The following is a 20,545-nucleotide window of genomic DNA, read 5'->3' on the forward strand; positions in this document are numbered from 1 at the left end:
CAATCAACAAGTACATGAAAAAATGCTCTCCATCTCTAGCAGTCAGAGAAATGCAAATCAAAACCACCCTAAGATACCATCTCACTCCAGTAAGATTGGCAGCCAATATTTATTTTTTAGTTGTAGTTAGACACATATGTTTATTTTAGTTATTTATATGTGGTGCTGAGGTTCGAACCCAGGGCCTCACATGTGCTAGGTGAGCACTCTACTGCTGAGCAACAACCCCAGCCCAGTTCTGGTGTATTATTGCACAGCAGAGTGACTATATGACTATAACAACAATAATGTTTTGTTAAAACTAGAAGAATTTTAAAAGTCTACAAGGTAAAAAATAAGTATTTGCGAATATACATATGTTTTACCTTGATTTGAACTTACACAATGTATACACGTATCAAAACATCACATGGTACCCTGTAAGTGTGTACATTTTTGTGTGTCAATTAAAAACAATAATTTTAAAAGAACATAAAATAAAGATAAGGTTAATGGCAAAAAATGAAGATGATATTTTATCTTAGAAACTTCTAGTTCATTTTTAGTTTTGCAGGTTTAGATAAGAAGAGGATCTGTTAAAGAAATATGATAAAACATAAAAACTATTTTCCAGCTAAGTAATTCTGGAAATGTGAAATTTACTGGGGGAAGAGATGACATAAAATCAAATATAAATAAGCATTTTTATCAGTGAGATGCAAAGAGCATGATCAATATCAGACGGTGCATATCTCTTCGTCTATGCATAAGATACTATAAAAATAAAGCACCGAAAAAGACAGTATAGTTACTTTTTTTTTTGTAGAAAGCTAAATCACCAGTTGTTCTGATTATTCTTGTTAAATTTTCTGATCGTGTAGGAAGCTGACCCACTCCTGGTTAAAGATAAATGGCTAGAAAATGTGAATTCTTCCCATTATATATGGGAAGTGTGTGTTGGCAGATCAAGGACTAACATTTTGCTTGGGGCTCAGAATTTAACAGCTACTTTGGCTTCATGTAGACAAATAAAAACATTGCAAAATAGGAAGATAAGAGGTTGATTTTTAAACAAGTTGAAAATACAGACTCTTGCCTAGACAGAGGACAGAAGCAGTTTTTCTAATTTACATGAAAATATAAAGTTTCTGATTGGTATTATCAGTTAGAGTTCAAATCACTTCTGCAAAGTGATAAATTATGGTCAGAAGGAGTATAAAGGCAGTCTGATAACAAGAAATGTTTTGACATCTGCATAAAGTTCTATAAAAACTTCAAAATGTAACTTTTGGATGTATGGATGATTCAGCATGACATCTGAAAAGATGGCGATAAAACAGACAAACGTATTACTTATTTTCTGCATTTTCTGAGGTTATTGGCTTGAATTATCTGGGCTGTGAAGAGTGATTAACCAAATATGCTTATGTCTTAGTGCAAGTGTAGCCCATGGGGCATAGCTGGGCAGAAGTACCCCTGACTTTGCAATATTCTATAACTGGGGCTCCTTTTCTGAGTTCTGTGTGCAGAGTCATCAATAATTTTAGTTTTCTATCTGTGGCTATATTTGCAGGGAGTTTTAAACAGGGAGGTTTGTAGGGATGATAGAAAAGCTTAGTGGGGAATGCCTAAATATTCACTATAGGATGAGAACAATGTTTATATAGTTGATTGAAGCATCACTTTTCCATGGCAATATAATTCCAAATCCTCTTTCCTAAGGAAACCATCCTAACAAAAAATAAGACTAAACCCTAGAAACAGTTTTAGCTATTTTATTCAAGTTGGTTTCTTATATTGCCAAGAAAATCTGAAATTTTCCTACATATGCTATTATTCCCTTTCTTTACATCAGAGACTGTATTAGTTGGCTAGGGCAACCATAACAAAGTGCCATAGACTGAGTGCTTAAAGAACAAGGATTTTATTTTCTTAGTTCTGAAGGTAGAAGTTTAAGGTCAAGGTGTTGTCAGGGATGGTTTCTTCTGAGGCCTCCTTTCTTGACTTGCATATGACTGTCTTCTATGGTTTTTATTTTCATGTCTAGTAACTAATTTCTCCTTTTATTAGGACAAGAATCATATTAGGTTAGTACCCACTCCAGTGAACTCATTTAACTTCAATCACCTCTTCTAAGACCTTATCTCCAGGTGCAGTCACATTCTGATTTTGGGGGTTAGAATTTCAATAAATGGACTTTGGGTATACACAATTCATCTATAACAGAGACCTTTCTTAGAGGTAGAAGAAAATGATCAATCTTTTCATATGTAATTGCTTATAGTTTATTTTAAATACCTTGTTTTTATATGTGGTACTTGTAAGAAATCATTTAAAAAAATATCTGCTATTTAAGTACTAATAGCCTTTACTCTTCCTTGTTTGCTAGAAGAGTATTTTTCAAACATTTTTTTTTATCATGAATAAACTAAGAAAACAGAGTTTACACTATTATCTACTTATACAAAGGTATGTATGTATATTATTAAAATAAAAGTAATCCATAGTCTTTTCATCATGATGATGTACAATACAGTCAATTTTTAGAAATTCTAGTCTCATCTATTTTCTGAAAAAACATGGTTTGATTTGACAAATTGATTTCATCCCTCACTTGAGGTGCTTAGAAACTCTCTTTGCCTCCTCTCTGACTGCCCTTTGCTTTTGTGCTCTCTGACCTCATGACTGTCATAATGAAAAGAGTCTCATGGGTTTATCCCTTGGGATAGACAGATGGCTTCCAGAGTCAGGTCTGGGTTGAAATATTTTTGTGTTGATTAAACCACAGAGATGATAACACTTGTGAGTCTGCCATGTATCTTTCCTGGGCAGTGCTATAGTATTCTCAGCAGCTCAGTTTACTTTGAACCCTTTCACCACATCTATTATCATATGGGTTCCATGTGGACTCTATGACCATTTTTCATTTTCTGACAGAATCTGCTATGTTCATGTTGATTCAGGGATGTGCATGTGGTAGGTTGGGCTGCTAATGTGCTCCACATTCCATTCTGACTTTTAAACCTTAAGCCATGATAGATGACACCAGGGAGAATTTACCTCTTGAAATTAGCATAGTCTAAGGCTTACTTTTAGGATTCCCTATCCAGTTCCCAGTGACCATTGGATCCATAGTGATGGCTCCTCATATCTAGTATTAGACATTAACATCATATATAACTAATTAGAACAAATAAAAAAAAATTTAAAAAGTTCCTGCTTCTCTCTTCCTTTCCCCATCTCCATCAGCCACAGGGAGGGTATCTGACTCAAGGTGGGATTTGCATGAACATCTAGAATCATGGCTGAGAAAGAGCAAAGAGAAACTGGAAAGACAGTAAAGATTAGGCCAGTGTTGCTGGAGCATGAAAGGTAAGGGGTGCAAGTGACAGATGAAACTTATCAACCTTTGTTAAGGATTTTGGGTTTTGTTCATAGATTTAAGGGAATGAAGCTAAAAAAGGTATGTGTGGAATCACCAGATTGGCATGCTGAAAAGGTAAGTTGGGCTGCAGTATGTTGTAGTTTTCCTTATAGAAGGTGATTTCAGTAGTCCAGACAACCAATGATGACAGAATTTGGAAGGTACTGATAGAGAAATGAACATACTGATACATTTTTAAAAAATCAACATTGTTGTTATTGTTATAAATTTCCCTGAGTTGCTTGAGAAATTGCTATTTTCTTGGAATTTTTTTTTTATTCTTAGGGAGGGGAAAGTCTCCAAATATAAAACAATGTCTAGCTATAACCCAGTAAATATGAATAGGACAAGTAAAATAGATATTAACTTCATGATATAGGAGCTGAGCTTTATTTTGGTATAAAGATGATTAGTTAATGTATTTATATTTTAAAGACTAAATATCGAATCAGACAGCTATGCACCAGGGACCAACTAAAATTTTTGCATGAGACCTTGGGGTGGGGAAGAACACAAACTTTTCGAGGTCCTATTTTCTAATTGGTAGCACACAAATATAGCTATCTTTCAGGATTGTTATATAGATTAAGAAATAATAGACTATTATTAACTCTTTGGCAGTGAATTTGGAAATATGGGTCACATATTTGGGGAACACATTAGTGCTATAACATTTGGTCTAATTAAGAGCATTAATAATCATGTTAAAAATTTTCAAAAGGAGTGATGATAATAATATATATACAACCTTTTTCTCCCTAATCCAATGTTACATAGCTCATAGAGACCTGAATAACTTTTTACTATTGTATGTGCATGAGGATAAAGATATTTATCATGTTGAAGCACAGGAAAAAAAATCTCATGAGAGGCTATTTTCTGCAGAGTAATAAAATAGAATAAAGAACTAAAGAGATGGCCCAGTAATTATAATTTTAAAATTGTTAGAAAAAAGAGAAAGAGAATAGCAAGCTATAGAGATAAGCTCTAAGATATTAAATATAACAATGTGGCAGTAGAAACCATGAAAAAACTTAAGAACATGGCTTTAATATTCTGTCAGTTAATGTGCAGTTCCTCTATATGTGCAGTACTTTAATTCTATTGTAAGAGGTATTGCTTAATTGTGTGATCTATCAACTAGGGCTAGAAAATTTTTTTTTGAGGCATTCATTTCCTATGGGTTGGTTTTTTGGTAGAGACATTGGTTGTATTCTTTTAACTAAAATTGTTTGTAGCTCTGGGACTTAGAATAGTTATATTTAGATCAATCAATGTTTTTTCTCAAGCATGATGCTGTAATTGCTTTATGGGGAACCAAAGGAAGCCAGATGGAGAGAAGTGGGCAGATGAAGCACATTTTGTGCATGTGGATCAAGGCCTGGTGGGATCAGGAGGACAGGCTGAATTTGAAGCCTGACAACCCAGGCTGTCACCAGAGAGTAATCACTCAGTGTGGATAGTACACTTGTCACCTGTGAGCCACAAATATATTGTAAGCAGCCAATGGTCTTTAGACAGAAGCTGAAAATTAGGATTTTATTTGGAGGATTTAAAAAAGCATTGGTTATGACTTTTGGATATTAAAATGGCAAATCAGAGTTCATTATATAACTCCTTCCCCTCACTTCTTAACTTGGCTACTTAAAAATTTTATTTATTTATTCTTTACTTTTTTAAATTTACACATAATATTTATACATATTTATGGGGTACAGTATGATAGTTTGATGCATGTATATAATGTGTAATGATCAAATCAGGATGATTAGTATTGCTATTTCCAACATTCATCAGTTTTTTGTGTTGAAATCTTTGGATTCTTCTTGTTATTTTGAAATATATCATAAGTTGCTATAGAGTAGTTACCCTACAGGGTTATTGAACACCAAAATTAACTCCTCCTATCAATTGTATTTTGGTACAATTTTCAAAACTCTCTCCAATCTCTGCCAGCTTCTTAGTGTCTAGTGACCACTATTCCATTCTCTTATTCTATAAGAACATTTTTTTAAAGCTTTCACATATTTGTGAGAACCTGCAGTATTTGTCTTTCCATAACTGGATTATTTCACTTAACATGAGGTCCCCCAGTTCTATCCATCTGCTGCAAAAGACAGAATTTCATTATTCTTCATAGTTGAATAATATTCCATTATGTATATATACTGCAGTTTCTTTATCCATTCAACCATTAATGGAAACCTTGGTTGATTTCAGATCTTTACTATTAAGAATAATGTTGTAATAAACATGGGAATGCAGATATTTCCTTGATATAGCAACATAATTTTTGATACATATCTAATAGTGGTATTGCTTAATCATGTTTTCCATAGAGGCTGTACTCTTTCATATTCTAATGGTGTATAGGAGTTCCTTTTCCCCCACATTCTCACCAGAATTTTAAAGTTTTTTGTCTTTTTGATAATAACCATTGTAATTCTGGCAAAGTGATATCTCATTTTTGTTTATATTTGCATTTCTCTGATAATTAGCAATAATGAGCATTTTTCAAATACCTGTTGGTCACTTGTATGTTTTCTTTTGAGAAATGTCTACTCAGAACATTTATTCTTTTCTTCAATTGAATTTTTTTGTTGTTGTTTGAGTTCTGTATATATTCTGAATATTAATTGCTTGTCAGATTAATAGTTGCAAATATTTTCTCCTATACTGAGGGTCATCTCTTCACTACATTGATTGTCTCCTTTGCTATGCAGAAGCTTCTCACTTAGATGAAATCCCATTATAGTTATATATAGAATTTGGGTTCATTTTGATAAAATTATACATGCATGGACTTGGATATACTCCATTTCAGTTTCCATTCCTCACCTTTCCCTTCCCCTTCTCCCTGCCCCTATTCTCCTTTCTCTACTCTACTGATCTTCCTTTTACTCATTTATTTTTTTACTGGTGCTTTTTATTTATATGTAAAGGTGAAATTACCTGTGATATATTTTTATATATATACATAACATGCTTTTGTTAAATTCATTTCCTCCCCTTTCCCATCCTTTCTACCTTCCTCTGGATCTCCTTCTTTGATTCTACTGATTTTTACCTATATCTTTGTGATATCCAATCCATTCTGCCCTCTGCCTTCTTTCCCTTATTTTACTCTAGCTTCCACAAATGAGAGAAAACATTTCACCCTTTATTTTATGAATCTGGCTTATTTCACTTAGCATAATGTTTTCCTTTTCCATCTGTTTACCAAAAAATGCATAATTTCATTCTTCTTTATGGCTGAATAAAATTCTATTGTGTATATATACCACATTTCCTTGATGCATTCATCTATTGAGGCATCTATAATTTGGGTATTTTGAATTGCACTGCTATAAACATTGATGTGCTATATCTCTATATTATGTTGACTTAGTTCTTTTGGATAAATACCAAGGAATGGGATAACTGGGTCATATATGTGGTTCCATTCCTAGTTATTTTTTTTTTAGGATTCTCCATACTTCTTTGCAGAGTGTGTCTCACAAGCAATGTATGAGTGTACCTTTATTTCTGCATCTTCACCAGAATTTATTATTATTTGTATTCTTGATAACTGCCATTCGTGTTGAAGTGAGATGAAATATTAGTGTATGTTTGATTTGTATTTTCCTAATTGCTAAAGATGTTGAACATTTTTTCATATGTTTTTTTGTTGTACTTCTTCTTTTGAGAACTGTTTAGTTATTTTGCCCATTTATTGATTAGGTTATTTGTTTTTTGGGTGTTATATTTTTTGAGCTCTTCACATAGTCACAGGAGCATCCATCAGGATTTTCTCCCATTCTTTAGTCTTTTTTTTCTTCATGCTCTTAATCATTTCATTTGCTGATGGCTTTACACTTATTAATTCTTGATTTTATTTCTTGAGCTTAGGGGTCTTTTTGAGGAAGTCAGTGCCTGCACCAATATGATGGAATATTGACCCTATTTTCTTGTAGCAGTTGCAAAGTTCTGGTCTAATTTCTAAACCTTGGGTCCACTTGACTTTGAATTTTGTGCCCAATTTTCTCAGCACCATTTGTTTTAAAGGCTATATTTTCACCAATGCATATTTTTGGCAGTTTTGTCAAGGACCAGATGGCTGTAAGTATGTGGATTTTTCTCTTTTATTTTTTATTCTATTTTATTGGTCTTCATATCTATTTTGCTGCCAATGCCATGCTATTTTGTTATAACTCTGTAGTATAATTTCAGATCAGGTATTGTGATGCCTCCTGAATTGCTTTTCTTGCTCAGAATTTCTTTTGCTATTCTGGGTCTCTTATTCTTCCAAATGAATTTGAGGATTGTTTTTTTACTAGTTTTGTGAAGAATGTTATTGGAATTTTGATTGGTTATTATATATTGCTTTTGGTTGATTGTCCATTTTGACACTATTAACTCAGCCTATCCAAGAACATGAGAGGTGTTTGAGTCCAGACTCTCCTTGATTTTAAGGTCTGAGTTGAGAAGTTAGAAGTGAGCCTTATTAGCTTGCCTCTAAATGTGACATGATGTTTTTCTCTTGTAGCTTTTAGTATTCTTTCCTTATTTTCTATGTTAGGCATTTTGATTCTTATGTATTTTGGAGAGGTTCTGTTCCTGTATACCTCTTGTATATGGATCATTGAAAATGTTCTTAATACCTGTAGCCTGTATCTCCATGTTTTCTTCTCTCCCAGTGACTCTCAGGTTTATTCTCTTGATGCTGTCCCAGAGTCCTTGTATATTCTTATTATCATCTTTTATTTTTTTCCCTTAATGCATACTGAGCATTCAAGTTCATATACTCTGTCTTCAAAGCTAAAATTTCTATCTTCAAGGCCTGAAATTCTATTTTATATGCAATGTTATTGTAGTGCATGTTGGTAAGCCTTCTAAGTGAATTTTAAATTTATGCATTTCCAGGAGTTATGGATTTTTTTCATTATCTCTATTTCTTTATTGAAATGGCTTTTCATTTCTTGTATTTGCTTTCTTAATTTGTTCCTTAAATCTTCTTTTAGTCTATTAAATATTTTATAATCAGTTTTTAAATTTTCCTTTGGAATTTCATCTACTTCAATATCTGTGGGTTTTTTTTGTTGGGGGATGATGAATTTTGGGGGGAGACCTTTTTTTGCCTGTTTACTCATGTTTTCAGAGTTCTTGAGCTTATGCATCCATTGAGATGAAGTCCCCTTCCTTTTATGTATGTGTGTCATTTTGTGTATAGTTATCTTTTTGTGTGTTTGAGACTTCTCTCTATTTTTGATGTATGAGAAAATGCCCTGTGGTGAGACCTGAGGATCCCCTGTGTTTGTTCTTCCATGGGGTATAGTGGTTGCTTTGGGCTTTCCATCTCCCTGCTGCATGTGTTGAAGTAATTTTGAGGTTAAGGTCATGCTAGATTATGTGTGAGGTGAGATTCCCTGTTTCTTCTTTGAGTTGTGAGTATTGCTCGGCAGCAGAATCTCTAGTCTGTAAATCTGAAGTGTCCCAATCACTTTCCAGCCCCTTTAGGAGGAAGGAGGCTTGGAGCCAGGAATACCAATAAAGTTAGCAACAGGTATTCAGCCTTAAAATGAATGTTTAGTGTTTACTTTGACATCTGTAACAATACTTGCCACTTCTATAGGAATAGTAGAATCTGAATTTAACATCAGTACTATCAATAAAAAAACTGAACTAGATCAGGCATCAGACAACAGTGTCTGCTACACCATCCACTGCATTAATAATTGAAACAACACAAATAAGTTGTGAATTACATAATCTGTACAATTCTATTAGATAGTGGTGCTACAGTTTTTTAAGTGAAGAGGAAATACAGTAGAAAGGCAATAGACAGCAGATGTCAGATTTAAAGAATTAGTAGTACAAAGTTAACTGAAATTAGTTTAAAAAAAGGAAGAGAGGAAGAAAAAACAGGAAAATTTGGCTAATTATTGGGGAAAGAGAGTAAGAAGAGCAATAAGTGGACCAAGATTACAAAATAAGAAGACCAAGATACAAAACCAAAACAAAACAACTCCCCGCCCAAACAAATATAAGGTCAAAATGGCTCAAACCCATGTATAATTATACCCACGTAATTCAAACCAAGGCTAGATAATAAACACATGCAAGAGAAAGAAATCAAATTGAGAGTAAAAATATATGAATTTATACCTTTTTTAAAAAATCTGTGTATTGAGAACACTTATACACCCATACCTGCACCACATACACAAAATCTTGCTGAATGAACAAGAGTAAAAAGAAATTAAAATACAATGAATAACACTTGAAAAATTATTTTAAAAGGTAGAATTTTAAAAAAAGAAGAGTAAAAAATGAGAATACAAAGGAAAAAGAGAAGAAAAGGGGGAAAATATCTTACTGAGAAATAAAGACCTTATTTCTGCTGATGTAGTCAAAATTGTTGGCAGGGATGCATTTTCAATTTTTTTTTTTTTGGCTCTATAACCCTTGGATCAAGGCTGAGGGTTGATCAGTTCAACATCTTGTAATACTCCCTCAGCTGCCATTTATTGTGGCGTGGAGCCAAAGCTCACTGTAGTGTCCCTTAGCTTCCAGTCTCCTAGTATAAGGTGGGATAGACTAGGGAGTGCTGACATATTGTCTATTTCTACATCAGGAAGGTGTAGAGTTCAACTGGAAGTTCTAGTAGTTTGGGTTTAGATTTTGCTGACCTCTGGGACTCTGTTGGTGGATATTTGGAATTTGATTCATGCTCCCTCTTGCTGGGAGATATTGGTCTCTGCTGGATGTCTGAATCTCTGGGGTCTCTGGTAAAATCCAATTTTAGGCCATAGGGTCTAAACATCCACAGGTTCCATACTCTCTTCTATGCATTTAAAATACCAGGTGAATGCCCTGGAGTGCAGAAACTCCTGTGTGGCCATCATAGGCATCTTACCAATACCTCTTAGAGGGCACCAGAAACAAAAGAAGTTCTCTCTCCTCCATATTAGAGGCTATATACTGCTCCAGCTACAATTTTCTTTGTGCCTATTTCAGTCATTAGTTCAGGCACGTTCTGGGGATCATAATAACGATTGCTGGCAACTTCCTTTGAGTTACAGATCTTTTTGTCTTTGCTTCCTGCCACACAGTGCTTATAGGTGGCAGCTGGTTTCCATGCTGGCAATTCCTGATTCCCAGTGAACTATCCACCCATGGGCTGAGCAGTTTTTGGTTGGTTTTTATTGAACCACTTCATCCACCAACTCTGGGTTCCTAAGATAAGTCTCCCTCTCTCTTCCACCAGTTCCCCTAAGCCAATTAAACAAACAAACAAACAAAAATTTATCCACCATAATGTCCTCTCTGTCTGGCTCCATGCTTCCCTCAGCAGCTACCACTCTGCCAGCAGCCAAGCCAGTGCATCTCTAATATATTCTTGGCTGTATTGTGTTCAAAGTTTCTGACTTCCTGTCTTTGGTTTCTTTTGCAGTTCAGTATTGTTTCAGTTAGTTCCCTTAGTTATCCACTTCTTGGAGGAGAAGTCATCCTGTTTTGTAAATCTGATGCAAAGGAATTGCTAGAAAGGGCATCCTTCCTCTAGTCTGCCATCTTCTTTCATTCCCACTTGTCCATTTTTATTTTTTTTTTGCTGTGCTTCTGTGATTTTGCTCCCAAAATCTTTGCCTATATCAATGTCTTAAAGGGTTTCTCCTATAGTTTCTTCTAATAGTTTCATAGTTTTAGGTCTTACTTAGGTCTTTGATCCTTTCAGAGTTGATTTTTATAAGTGGCAAGAGAGTGATTTAGTCTCAAGTTTTGCCACCACCATTTATTTAAGAGACTCTCCTTTTTTACAGTGTATGTTCTTGTAGATGCCAACTAATTTGAACGAATCTCTCCATCTCTCTGTCTCTCATTCTTTTCCAAACATAATCATTATCTAAATTTAACAATTTTGTAAATTATTAATTGGTAGCCGATCATGTATTGCTTGTTCACTGATTTGTAGTTTAAGGAAACATTGATTTGCTTTTCTTGTTTCACCAGATTCAAATGATCCAGGGCAGAAAGAAGGTGCTAGGGTTCTTTGAAACTTCAAAGCTCTTAGAATTATAGCCTATAGTTTTTGCTTTTTAAAATTAAAAAAAAAAATTAAGTTGACTAACAAACATTGTATATATTTATCATGTACAAAATGGTGTTGTGACATGTATATATGCATACACACATTATGGAATGAAATATATCAAATTATTATCACATGCGTTCATGTATAGACATTTTTTTAGGTGAGAATGCTTAATATCTTTTACCATTTTTCAAAAATGCAATACTTTGTTGTTAACAATAGTTTCCATGTTGTACAATATGTGACCCATAATTCTTAATAATTGTCAATTAACAGAAAACTAGAGTGGATAACCTTCAAGCTGCAACTTAAATATATATCACCAAAAATTTTAAACAAGTTAAATTCCAAATGATTGAAAACTTGTTACGATAGCACACATAAGTTCCAAGTAATATATATATATATATATATATATATATATATATATATATATATATCTTTTTTTAATATCCTTATTTTTATGTGGTGCTGAGAATCGAACCCAGTGCCTCATGCATGCCAGGTGAGTGTGCTACCACTTGAGCCACATCCCCAGCCCCCAGTTTATATTTTTTTAAGGAATGAGATGAAAATTTTACATTTGTTAATCATCATCTTAGCCATAAAATGTTATCTGACAGGTACAATAATGGGACTTCAAATTGTCCCCAAAGCAAGGGTTTCTTGTTCTTAGGCACTACAAGGGAGATTATGCAAATCCTTACTGAATTTCTCTTGTTAAATCAGTTCTAGTTGAATTGTCTCTAGTGACTTAGCAAATTTTAAATCTTTTTGATTGAAAGAATATAACTAGAACAGTATCTTGTTCTGTTCCATATACTTTAGTGGTGCTGCAAAGTAAGGGTGTTGGAGATGGAAGGAGTCCTATAGGCTTACCTTGAACAACAGAAACTCAATTCCATAGATTGACTTCTTAAAGGTAATGTTGAATACTATCTTTAAGGGGAAAATGGGTTATATAAGAGAAAAATCAAGGATTTCCATCCCTTTGGAATAGGAGTCCATTTCTGCATTTCTCTAGAGCAGTGTGGAATAGCAATACCTTCTAACTATTGATATTGATTAGAGGAGAGCAGTGACACATGATCAAAGTAATATCGTGGTTAATCAGCACTTCTTGGTCTTTTGCAACAGCTACTTAATTGGCCCCCCGCCTCTTTTCTCACTACATTCAAATCCATTCTTCACGAGTCAGCCACAAGGCTCTTTCTACAGGAATAAATACTGCAGAATCAGTTTGCTTTTCTGCTTTGTGCATAGGTAGAAGCACCTTAGCAGCATCTGAAGCCCTGACTGCTTCCCTGTACTCATCTCTTGTTATCATTTCTCTCACACTTTATGATCCAGTGATCCTAAACTACTTACTTACATGTTCAAGCATAGCAACCTGTTATATGTTGCAATGTTTTTGGACACTCTTGTCTGTCTAGATCCTATGCCATTTCCCCTTCTTTTCTGTTTAGTGTCTTTCAAAATGCTGGGCTTATATGAGTAGATTACATGTCAGTAAAATTTCTACTTAAATAAAGACTCTGCTCAAATGTTACTTTTCAGAAGCCTTCTTGACATCCACCGACAAATAAAGTCACTCCTGGCTCTCTGCTTCTGTTGTTTGTTTATATTCTCCCCACCCCTTTTAAAAAGTCATTGTCAATGTTATACTGTATTTGGGTGGTATCTGAGAAATATGAGGACTGCAATTGCTTTGGCTTTCTGAAGGTGGGTGAGGGTAGTTATCCAACAGAAGCACTATGAGGAAATTAAGGATTTAGCTGTGTCACAGTGACTTGTCTGTTAATTTTTTTTTAACTTTAAAAAACATCGACATTGGGCTGGGGATGTGGCTCAAGCAGTAGCGCACTCACCTGGCATTGGGTTCGATACTCAGCACCACATAAAAATAAAATAAACCTAAAACCTAAAAAATAAATATTAAAACCTAAAAAATAAATATTAAAACCAAAAACCTAAAAAATAAATATTAAAAAATTCTCTCTCTTTAAAAACAAAAACCAAAACCAAAACAAAACCCCCAAAACATTGACATAAAATTGCATATATTTATCATGTTGGTATTTTGGAATATATACATTGTGTAATGGCTATAGCAAGTTACCTTACTCTTGCATTACCCCACATAACTGTCATTACGAGAACCCTTAAAATCTAATCTTAGCATTTTTTAAAGCACATACTTTATTGTTATTAACTGAAAGTATCAGGTTGCAAATAGATCTCTTGAAACTATTTCACATACGTGAATGAAACCTTGTAATCCTTGACCAAAATCTCTGTCCTCCCTTACTGCCCAGGCCCTGGTTCCCACCGTTCTCTCTACTTTTAGATCAGTTGTTTTCTATTTCATGTATGAGAACATGTGGTATTTGTCTTTCCATATCTGGCTTATTTCATGAATATAGTATCCTCTAGTCTCATACATGTTGTCACAAGTGACAGACTTATTCTTTTTCTAAGCCAAATATTATTGCATTGTCTGTAAATGCTACCTTTTCTTTATCTGTTCATGTCTGTAATTTCTCTAAAGTTGAAACTATGAGTTTCTTAATGGCACTAAATAATAGTATAAGGAAATGACCCCCAAACATGCTTATAAATGTGACTGCCTGCTAAACTGAAAACACTTGATCCCAACAAAGATTACAAGGTGGAGAGTCAAAGGTTAATAATGAACATGTGACTATGAATCTTGAGAGATGTTTTGCTTAACAAGTACTTGCACAATACCTACTGAATGCCAGGCGCTTTGGGAAATGCTGGAGATAGCAGGGATAAGGAACTTGAACTTCACAGAGTGTGTTGGCCAGTGGGGATTCCAGAAGCAAATGGGACCTTGTGGTGCACTAAGAAAGGAGCTGTCATAGAGGAAGTGTAGCTTTTTCTATGATGGAAGCATTTATGGGGATACCTTCTACAGACTTGAGGTGAGGATAGGTTTTCTGGGGAAAAAATACTGCTTTCCATATTGGCTGCACCAATTTTCATTCCCACAACTTGGTGTGGCCTAGGAAGAATGATAAAAGGACATATATCTCCCTCATCATGCTGCATCACAAACATTTGTTTAAATTTCTAGCTGACATATATTCTGTTGGAGAAATTATTTTAAAATTCAATATAGCCTCAGTGTCTTCCTCTAAGTAAATATCATTTGTAACATACATATGCTCTTGAAACGTGATAAATGGACCCGCGTCATTCATAGTTGGTTAGCTCATTCAAAATGCTTTTCAAAGTGTGATTTTCCTTCATGAATATTTTAATAAATCATAAATCATCATTTAAGTGATAAGAATACTAATTGACTTTTCCCCTGTCTTGCCATAAAACATTAAGGATAACATAGAGGAAAGGGGTAAGTTACTGTCATGCTCATTTGCTATGTGAAAATAAAATGAGAAAAGATTTCCTGTGTACTCAGGATTAAATTTTTTCTTTTTTTACCTGGTTAGTTTCTTGTCTTTTACACATCTGGAAATCATAAATTGACATCAATTTTAATATTTTATTCACATTTCATCTGTAAACTGTGCCATATCACATATTATTTTAATAATATAATAAATGATTCATTGACCATGTTGGAAGAAAAATGTCTCTGCCAGGTTTGAAATGGGCCTGAGCGCAATTTGTACAGGTCTAGCTTTCTGTGGTCAGCTTCTCTCCCATTCCAATTAGCTAGGGGTTTTTCCTTCTTAGTCACAATATTGTTGGTCATAACATTTTATCAGAACAGTTGTCTTTGAAGTGCAGGGGAGTGATATTGGCCAAATTATATTGTTATATTGTGTATATGTATAAATATGTAACAACATATCCCATTATTATGTACGACTATAATGCCCAATAAAAATATATGGGGAAAAAAAGAAAAGTTGTCTTCAGTATATTTTGATTATTGTAATTAAATTATGGTTGTTATTGCTAATTGTCAAGTTTACAGTAATATAAATTACAGTTAAAAACTAACTGAGACTTGGTGTGTGCTCTTAAAGGGATTTAAGAAGCTCCATTACTAGTTTTTCTTATGACCTTATTTTGACATTGACTTTCTCCTGTAGTCTGCCTTTCAAGTCCACTATGCAATGTTGTTGTTTTATAGGTGACTAGTTAAGCACATGAGATGGCAGCCTGGATCTGCATACATGTGTCACTAAGGAGAGAGCTAGAAGAATGTCTTGGATGATTTCTGGCTTACAGAGTAACATGTTCACGATGGTGATCTCTTTGGCTTCTTCAGCACCTTCATGTCTGTTAACTCTGCAGTATTAGGGCCCTTCAGACAGGGAACATTTTATTTTATTTGTTTTTTTAAATTTTATTTATTTATTTTAATTTGTTGTATATGACAGCAGAATGCATTACAATTCACATTATACATATAGAACACAATTTTTCCTATCTCTGGTTGTATACAGAGTATATTCACACCATTTGTGTTCATACATGTACTTAAGGTAATGATGTCCATCTCATTCCACCATCTTTTTTACCCCCATGCACCCTCCTTTCCCCTCCCACCCCTCTGTCCTATCTAGAGTTTGTGTATTCCTCCCATGCTCCTTCTCCCTATCCCACTATGAATCAGCCTCCTTATATCAAAGCAAACATTTGGCATTTGGTTTTTAGGGATTGGCTAACTTCACTTAGCTTTATCTTCTCTAACTCCATCCATTTACCTACAAATGCCATGATTTTATTCTCTTTTATTGTTGAGTAATATTCTGTTGTGTATATATACCACGTTTTCTTTATTTATTCATCTAATCGGGGGCATCTAGGTTGGTTCCATAGTTTAGCTATTGCGAATTGTGCTGTTATAAACATTGATGTGGCTGTGTCCTTATAGTATGCTCTTTTTAGGTCCTTTGGGTATAGACTGAGGAGTGGGACAACTGGATCAAATGGTGGTCCTATTCCCAGATTTCCAAGGATTCTCCATACTGCTTTCCATATTGGCTGCACCAATTTGCAGTCCCATCAGCAATGTATGAGTGTGCCTTTTCCCACATTCTTGCCAATACTTATTGTTTGTGTTCTTAATATCTGTCATTCTGACCAGAGTGAGATGAAACCTTGGAGTAGTTTTGATTTGTATTTCTCTAATTGCTAGAGATGTTGAACATTTTTTCACATATTTGTTGATTGATTGTATATCATCTTCTGAGAGATGTATGTTCAGTTCCTTAGCCCATTTATTAATTGGGTTATTTGGGTTTTTTTTGGTGTTTAGATTTTTGGGCCAAACTTCCAGCTGCCAGCTGATGATTGGCTCACAGCGGCCCCAGCAAACTTCTAGCTGCCAGCTGATTGGCTCCTCTGCAGTGATGCTCATTGGGCTGTTTCCCCACCCTTTCAGACCACGGAGCTGCTCATTGGGGGACTTTTTTTGGCTCTGCTCACCCGACCCAGCCATTGGCCTCAAGAGCAGGAGGAGTGGGGAGGTTGAGAGGCTTGTGGGAAGCCGGTGGTGGCAGTTGGGCTCTGAGGGAATTCCTGAAGAGCTCGTGTGGTGTGGCCTGTGTGTTCTAAAAATAAAGTTTGTTTCTGCTTGATAAGTGGCTCGTGAATTGTGCCCAGCCAGACTGCGGCATTTGGTGGCCTGTACGAGGATCGAACCCGAGACCTTGGCGTTATCAGCACCAAGCTCTGATAAATCCAAATTTAAAAAGTTTAGAGTAAAAAGGGTTATTTTAAGTTTATCTTTGGGGAATATATACCCCTTCCCAATACCCTAGAAATTAGTGCACAATCTGATGTACATGTATGTGGTAAAAATTTGCTCCCAAGATGTAGGCACTCTATTCACTTTGCTGATTGTTCCTTTTGCTGAGGAGAAACTTTTTATTTGAATCCATCCCATTTATTGATTCTTGATTTTAATTCTTGAGTCACAGGAGTCTCATTAAGGAAGTTGGGGCTTAATCCAACATGATGGAGATTTGGGCCTGCTTTTTCTTCTATTAAACTCAGTGTCTCTGGCTTAATTCCTAGGTCCTTGATCCACTTTCAATTGAATTTTGTGCCTGGTGAGAGATAGGGGTTTAATTTCACTTTGTTGCATATGAATTTGCAGTTTTCCCAGCACCATTTGTTGAAGAGGCTATCTTTTCTCCAATGTATGTTTTTGGAATCTTTGTCTAATATAAGATAACTGTAATTATGTGGGTTAGTCTATGTGTCCTCTATTCTGTACCATTAGTCTACCAGTCTATTTGGTGCCAATACCATGCTGTTTTTGTTACTATTGCTTTGTAGTATAGTTTAAGGTCTGGTATAGCGATGCCACATGCTTCACTCTTCTTGCTAAGGATTGCTTTAGCTATTCTGGGTCTCTTATTTTTCAGGATGACTTTCATGAATGCCTTTTCTATCTCTAGAAGAAATGCCATTGGGATTTTGATTGGAATTGCATTTTTGTTATAGAGGTCTTTCACCTCTTTCATTATGTTGATTCCTAAGTATTTTATTTTTTTAAAGGCTATTGTAAATGGGGTAGTTTTCCTCATTTCCCTTTCAGAGGATTTGTCACTGCTATACAAACATGCCTTTGATTTATAGGTGTTGATTTTATATCCTGCTACTTTGCTGGATTCATTTATTAGCTCTAGAAGTTTTCTGCTGGAATTGTTTGGTATTCTAGGTATAGAATCATATCATCAGCAAATAGTGCTAATTTGAGTTCTTCTTTTCCTATGCCTATCCCTTTAATTTCTTTTGTATGTCTAATTGATCTGGCCATTGTTTCAAGAACTATATTAAATAGAAATGGTGAAGGAGGGCATCTCATTATTGTTCTAGTTTTTAGAGGGAATGCTTTCAATTTTTATTCATTTAGAATGATGTTGTCCTTGGGCTTAGCATAGGTAGCTTTAATGAAGTTGAGATATGGTTCCTGTTATCCCTAGTTTTTCTAGTGTTTTGAACATGAAGGGGTGCTATATTTTGTTGAATGCTTTTTCTGCATCAATTGAGATGATCATATGGTTCTTATCTTTAAGTCTATTGATGTGATGAATTACATTTATTAATTTCCATATGTTGATGCAACCTTGCATCCCTAGGATAAACCCCATGATTGTGGTTACTATTTTTTGATATGTTTTTTGTATTTGATTTACCAGAATTTTATTGAGAATTTTTGCATCTATGTTCATTAGAGATAGTGGTCTGAAGTTTTTTTTTTTCTTTGATGTGTCTTTGCCTGGTTTTGGAAGCAGGGTGATATTGGCCTCATAGAATGAATTTGGAAGTGCTCCCTCACAAAATAATTTGTAGGGTATAGGTATTAGTTCTTCCTTATAGGTCTTGTAGAACTCAGCTGTGTATCCATCTTGTCCTGGGCTTTTCTTCTATTTAGTCACTTTAAATTGATCTGTTTAAATTGTGTATATCATCCTGATTCAACTTGGGCAACTCCTATGCCTCTAGAAATTTGTTGATGCCTTTGATATTTTCTATTTTATTGGAGTACAAATTTTCAAAATAATTTCTAATTATCTTCTGGTATTTATGTAGTGTCTTTTGTGATATTTCCTTTTTCATCATATATATTAGTGATTTGAGATCTCCCTCTTTTTCTCTTTGTTAGAATAGCTAATGGCTTGTCAATTTTATTTATTTTTTCTGAAGAACCAACTTTTTGTTTTGTTTCAATTTCATATATAAGTTTAATTATTTCCTGTCTTCTACTGATTTTGGTGTTGATTTGTTCTTCTGTTTTTAGAGCTTTGAGCTGTAATGTTATGTCATTTATTTGTTGACTTTTTCTACCTTTAAGGAATGAACTCCATGCAATGAACTTTCCTCTTAGCACTGCCTTCATAATGTCTCAGAAATTTCAGTATGTTGTATCACTGTTCTCATTTGCCTCTGAGAATTTTTAAATCTCTTCCTTGATGTCTTTAGCAATCCATTGTTCATTCAGTAGCATATTATTTAATCTCCAGGTGTTGGAGTTGTTTTTATTTTTTATTTTAACTTTTATTTTAAATTTCATTCCATTGTGATCTGACAGAATGTAGGATAGTATCTCTACTTTTTCATATTTGTGAAGAGTTGCTTTGTGGCATAATATATGATCTATATTAGAGTCAGATCCATGTCCTGCTGAGAAGAACGTTTATTTGCTGGTTGAAGGATGAAATATTCTATATATGTCAGTTAAGTCTAAGTTATTGATTGTGAGTTCTATAGTTTCTTTGTTCAGCTTTTGTTTGGAAGGTATATCCAGTGGTGAAAGAGGTGTGTTAAAGTCACCCAGAATTATTGTGTTGTGGTCTATTTGACTCTTGAACTTGAGAAGAGTTTGATGAATATAGATGTTCTAATGTTTGTGGCATATATAATTATTATATCTTGTTGGTGTATGGTTCCCTTGAGTAGTATGAAATGTCCTTCTTTGTCCCTTTTGATTAACTTTAGCTTAAAGTCTACTTTATTTGATATAAGGATGGAAACCCCTGCTTGCTTCCTCAGTCCAAGTGAGTGGTATGATTTTCCCCAATCTTTCACCTTTAATCTATGTATGTCTTTTCCTATGAGATGAATCTCTTAAGGTAGCATATTGTTGGGTCTTTTTTTTTTTTTTTGATCCAATAAGCTAGCCTGTGTATTTTGATTGGTGAGTTTAGGCCATTAACATTCAGGGTTATTATTGAGACATGATTTGTATTCCAAGCCATTTTTGTTTATTTTTGGTATTTAGGTTGACTTGGTTTCTCCTTTGATTAGCTTTTCCTTTAGTGTAATAACTCCCTCTGCTGATTTTCAAAAAATTGTTGTTTTTCATTTACTTTTCATAGAATATTTTGCCAAGAATGTTCTGTAGTGCAGGTTTTCTAGCTGTTAATTATTTTAACTTTTGTTTATGAGGGAAGTTTTTTTTATTTCATCATCAAATCTAAAGCTTAATTTTGCTGGATACAAAATTTTTGGTTGGCATCCCTTTTCTTTCAGAGCTTGATACATGTTGTTCCAGGATCTTCTAGCTTTCAGGGTCTGTTTTGAAACATCTCCACATAGCCTAACTGGTTTCCCCTTATATATAA

This window comes from Spermophilus citellus (genome assembly GCF_964194105.1).
Source record: "Spermophilus citellus genome assembly, chromosome: 5".
NCBI lineage: Eukaryota > Metazoa > Chordata > Mammalia > Rodentia > Sciuridae > Spermophilus > Spermophilus citellus.